Here is a 5,686-nt window from a genome sequence, read left to right on the forward strand (position 1 = left end):
GGCCGGGCCCCCGCTGGCCCTCCTGACCCGGCCTGCCAGACCGGGCCCCCCCGCCTCGCGGAGCAGCGCGGCCCCGGGTCGGGCGGTCGAGTTGAAGGCAGGGCACGGGCCGGCGCGGACCTCTGCTGGCCCAGAAATAGCTTGTTGTGGAAAACTCGTTCGGGATAAATACGCCCAACGGCGCTGAAAATACCCAGCGCCCCGAGCCCAGAGGTTTGCTCATTTCCCCTCGGATTTAGGTAATGGTTAAATATGGAAGAGGTGGGCGAGAGCTGCGTTCCCTCCCTGCCCGGGAGCTGCACTGGCCGGGGGAGCACCCGCAGCAGCCCCTCGCCTCGTTTCTCCCCTCGCTCGCTGCACGGGGCAGGAGGGGCCTCCACCCTGGTGCAGGGCCACGCCACGCCGGTCCTGCCTGAGCAGAGCTTTGCTCCTCCTGTGGCCGGGGAGACACCCGGCTCCTGGTTCCCCAGCGGAAAGAAGCAGCGACACCGCCTGCCTGCAGCTTTCAGGCACAGGCTTTCTGACGCTGGGGAGCCAGCTTGGTCTGCAGGGGCTTAAACGGAGAGGGACAGTTGCCATCTGGGTCCTGGGCTTTGCAGCAGGAGTGCTCAGATCACCAAGCTGCCCCCGGGGCTGGGGCTGGGGCTGGCCCCCAGGCCTGGCTGTGGAGCTGAGGCCCACAGAGAAGAGTCCCTCTAGGCCTGAAAGCAGCCTGCCCTTCCTTCTTGCACAAAACCCCATTACAGAACTGACTCAGACAATGGGGATTTTGGAGAGTTGCTGAAGAAATCCCTCCTCACCCAAGACCAGTCTGTCATCCTCCCACAGGGCCTGGTCAAAATGTCATTAAAGTCAGTTGAAAAGACTCCCTCTGCCTTCAGTGGCCCCAGAAGATCCTGTGTCCCTACATGGGGGGACTTGGGCCCTCCAGCCTTTCTCCTCACACGCTAAATAAAACAGACAGCAGTATGAGCCTCCAGTTAAATAGGAGTTAAACAGGCTATTCGCAAGAATCAGGGGAAATGTTTGGCAGTGACAGGGATGAGGTTGGTCACTACATGTTTGGGGGATGCTGGGCAATCCTGGGAGGAAAGTTGTTCTCTTCAGGCCTGAGATGCATTGTTGTTAGCATTGTCTCCAAGGAAAAAGACAACATATTAAAATAAACAATACCAAGAACAAAATCCCCCTACCTTTTCAATGATGCTGAAGTGGTGACACAAAGGAAACGTGAGCATAAGGTTGACACATTATCCTCAACACCTTCACTGCTGTTGGGAAGTTCCAGTCTGCAAGGGACAGCACTTTTCTGTATTTTATCCAGGCAGTGAACAAAATAGCAGGGCCACTTTGCTCTTGACACAATCTTTACAGATTAAGTTACTGAGATCATGTGTACCACCACTTTTATAAATAAGTGTTGAAACCAGTGAATAGAAATAACCAAACTAGATTAAGTCAGTGTGATTTAGTGGTTATAAAGCAGGGGGTCAACTGATGTGGGTTCCAGGCATGTGTTGCCTGATGACTCATTGTGTGTAACTTTCAGCAAGATGCTTCATTTGCGTGCCTCCATCTCCCTATCTCTAGAATGGGTATAATAATAATAAAGCCCTTTGTAAGTTTAAGGTCCTCCTATGAAAAGTGCTGTGTAGGCATAAAATCTTACTATTAGTTATTACCACTGATAATACATAGAGCAAAAGGAAATCAGTGTCCATGGTAATAAATTAATGGTCACAAGCCATTGAAGACCAAAGTATCCCCAGTACATTTAAAATCAACACCACTTTCGAGTTGGGAGAAACTATTCTGTATCTCTCAGAAAAAATGAATGCAATCAGAAGGTAACTTTATTTCTGAGAGTAGCTGGTTCTGAAGCATTTGGTGCTCAGTATGCAACATGTAAGCAGTTCATTTTAAACAGAGTACAAAAAGAAAGGTAAAAAAATGTTCATCAGTCATGGAAAGCTGAAGGACTGATTAAGCAATTTGGATAGGCAGAGTCCTTGATAGGATCCTAGATTGTACTAACACTTGGAGAGAGATCCAGGTAGTTCCAGGTGTAGCTTGTAACGATTAATCTTTGCAAAGCAAAAGAAGTCATCCAGTCTGTGCAGAGGCTTATGGAGGGTGCTCTGACCTGTTATATGACAGAGAAGCCAAAAGGCTACAAGAGGCCTGAGGCAGAGGGTATATCTGCAGAGCACAAAGCAATGCTGTGCAGACTTATCCAAGCTAGTTCAGGTACAGGAAGCTGGATAGTTGGTGTGGTGGCTGTAGTTAGCATTGCACTCTGTCTAGGCTAATATGTTTAGTTTCTCATTGTGCCGGATAGACACTTAGAAAGTCATCTGAGAAATATTTTCTCTCAGGTAGAGTTAAAAATCAGGGTCTATGGGAAACAGCTGTGAATGGCAAAAGAAGGTAAACAGGTAAAATTCAAGTTGTAGTGGTGATCTTATGCCCACAGAAGGACTTTGTGAACTAAATGTCTGGGCAAAAAGCACATTGGAAAAGATGCACTTTGTATTTGATTCAAGAGTCTGCACAACTTCCCCATAAGGCTAGTGTAGTTAAGGCATGCCAGCATTTGTGACACTGAGGAAACCATTAATGATCACCTATACCCAAAATACAGGCCAAGTCAAATAAAAGAGCCCGTGTCACTGGCACAAGAAAAATTGGATCCCTGTAGCAAAGTAGCCATAGATTTGTTTATTGTGACTGTCATTGTCATAGACTCTTACTTTAATTTCCCCAAGATAGCTTTACTAGAAGATGCTGCACTTAAACAAATGTCTGTGCAAATCAAATCTTTTTTCTGCCAGCCCTGGAACACCTGACACAGCAATATGTGACTGGCTTAGAGTTTAGCTGTCAAGAATTTAAGTGGGTTATAGTCAAGTCCAGGTTTAGACATGTCATCACAACTTTTCATTAACACGAACCCAATGGTTTGTTAAAAAAGAGCATTAAAATAATGAAGTGCTCACTGGGAAGACTGCCGAATCAGACTCTGATCCGTTTTTAGCTATTACGGAATAGCTGCAGTGAAGCAGGGATTGTTGTCTGCTGACATTTTGTCCAGCAGAAAAAAGGAAAACAAGAATACCTGACCTGTGAGATACTGATGCCAGAGTTAGTGGAGGCTTGTAGGTATATGTAAAGATAGATAAGGCAAAATAAAATCTAAATATGATTAGGTATCCTAGGAGCTGGCAGCACTTCTTAAAAATGTGCAACTACAATGGGAAACAATAGTTGCAAACATCAGAGGTGACACAAGAAGCAGCCCTGTGGTTTTCATTGTAGAGGAGGAATAGGCAACACCTCCCAGTTCCCCAAAAAGGGGAGGTCACAGCACCGTGTTTGTTATTTTGGCTGAGGAGTTTTGAGACTGGCAATAACCAGGGAAGGTAGAGATGCCTGAGAACTAGGACATGATACATGGGAACCAATGGACTTCATGTCACCTGACAGCAGCGGTGTCATCAGGGGTGTGCAAAGCTTCAGTCGCCAATTTGATTTGGAGAAGATACGGCCCAATTTGGAGGCCGAATCACTGAATCCAAACTGAATTGGGAGACCAAAAAAACCTCCGAATCGATTCAGAAAAGATTCAGAAAAAGATTTGGAGATTCGGAAGGCAGTCTTTCAGGGGAATAAAAACTGAGAAGAGGAAGGGGGAGCAGGGGGTAGGAAAGACTGACATCTGTAGATGGCTAGTGACTGTGATCTTTCCCTGAGTCCTCTTCCAATCAGTGCTCTGGGGGAGGGACATAGAAACAGCACATAAGCCTCTGTCTGCAGCCTTTCTGTCCCCTTCACGAGCTGTTTCTGCCTGAGCACCAGGAACGCCCCCTGTTACAGGCTACCATCCCTGCTGTTTTCATCCCACTGTGCCTTAACACACACAGTCACATATGTCATGAGTTTTGCTTGTCATCAGCTTGAGGTGCAATTTCCCAGAAACCCCTTCACCTGTCTCCTTGAAACTTGGCAGGCTTCATGCCCTTAGAAAGGGCTACCATCCTTTCTGTGTTCATCCAAATCTGCCCCAAAATGACAAAGTTATAGGCATTTCAGTGATTCCCCATTATAGTCTATGGCCAAATCACTGAATCTCTCCAAATCAGTGCCAAATCCTCTGTAGCCAATTCAGCTGAATTGATTTGGGACAGTGATCTGAATCTCCATATTGAATCGCTGTCTTCCAAATCCACCAAATCTGAATCCGAATCAAATACTTCCCTATTCGCACAGGCCTAGGTGTCGTGTGTCAGAGGAGATCCATAAATCTACATGGCAGTGCAAGGCATCTCAGAGACCAACTAAACTTCAGTAGTTAGCTTTAGTTGATGTATCATTAGAAGCATTTGAAATGCTTTATTATATTAATGACGACTACTGATTGTTATGTTTGGTTGGGAGAGGAAGATGCAGGGAACTCATAACATGCCAGTATTGTGCGGATGCTTATGTTATATGGTGCAAACCAGTTAGAACACAGATATCCAAATGAAGCAGATCTCCATCAGTCTCCTTGACTCTGAGTGATTACTGAATGATACAGAGCACAGGGGAATTAATTGTGCCCTGGCATTACTCTATTGCATACATGAAAACAAAAATAAGCTACTCTCGCTATTCGGTCTCTGTGAAAGCCTTGGGTACGTGAAGAATGTTGTGGGTATATAGGTTTATTATGATAAATAGAGTCAATAATAGCAAAGCAAGTTGCAATTCAGTACTGTGACTACCTGATCATTCCTTCACTCCGCAGTGCAGTACTTTGTGAGAGGAATGCTAGACAGAGTGAAAATAAAATGGCTGCATAAGAAAGGGTCAGGCTTTCAATGCACATAACTCCTACTGAAGTTGATGGGACTGTAAACTGGAAGAGCTGATCAAGTGGTCCAACAGTGATCATTACCCTTAAAAGAGCTGTTCTTCCAAGTCTCTGTCATGTCTTTGAAAGGGGGCAGGAAGAATGTTTTTATATGGTCAGAAAAGCTGACTCTTTTGTTTAGCAGAACAGTCCCCAGCTCTTACTGGCTGGGGTAATCTGCCTGCTAAGTAGCTCTCCCCATCTTGACTACCAGAAGGAAAATTTCCAGAGCTCTGTGGTCAAGCTTGACTTCCTCATAGGCTCTCAGCCTCTCGCCCTACTGCTGCGTCTCAGCTTTTTCATGTGTAGAACATCTGAGTGCAGATCTGTTCCGTGAACAGACCTAGGAAATTTTGCATGTGAAAAGACAAGCAGGTGGGTTCACAAGTGATATAAGTGCAGGCTTTATTCATTATACAGCAAAGAGCTATTGGAACTGGTATAAAGACAGTGAAGCTAAAAGGCCAGCATAAGTGTTCAGCACTTACAACATGGCAAAAAGAGAGTCATATAGACACTCCTTTAAACATGTGACTTTTTTTCCTCGAGACTTATTCAAAGTTACTACAACAATGTTGAGAAATGCTATTTATTGTTGATATTGACAGTTTCTTAATAAGAGTGTTAGGAAACTGAACCTTAAAGCTTTTGGGACCAGATTCTTGCCATTTACTCTGTTAGTGCCAGTGGCACTTCTTCAGAGTCAAGTGCTGCTCAACACACTCAGAAAGAATCTGGACCTCATACCTTTATTGTAACATGGATTATATCTCCTTTAATATTTTGATGCACATT

The sequence above is a fragment of the Gavialis gangeticus genome, unplaced genomic scaffold (assembly GCF_001723915.1).
Source record: "Gavialis gangeticus isolate Ggan-Ray unplaced genomic scaffold, GavGan_comp1, whole genome shotgun sequence".
NCBI lineage: Eukaryota > Metazoa > Chordata > Crocodylia > Gavialidae > Gavialis > Gavialis gangeticus.